A 285-nucleotide genomic window follows, 5' to 3' on the forward strand; every position below is an offset into this window, starting at 1 on the left:
ACTTTCTTCTCCTAAGCTCTCTCCCCTAATATCCTTTCTGTTATCTGTTCTTCCTCCTCTTCAATGAGATGATAACAACTACTCACCCTTATCTGCTAATTAAATGTTGTTAAAAATTTCAATATTGATCTCATTGCCTTCTGAGATCGATGTGATAAGATTAATAAGAACTTTCAGGACCCAAGTTTTAAGACTTTCTAAATATACTTATAGGACTTATTTTCTGAAAACGTATGTTCAAAATGTACTTATAATATTGTGTAATTTGCAGACTATCTTATGAGG

Source organism: Penaeus monodon, chromosome 22 (genome assembly GCF_015228065.2).
Source record: "Penaeus monodon isolate SGIC_2016 chromosome 22, NSTDA_Pmon_1, whole genome shotgun sequence".
In the NCBI taxonomy this organism is placed as follows: Eukaryota; Metazoa; Arthropoda; class Malacostraca; order Decapoda; family Penaeidae; genus Penaeus; species Penaeus monodon.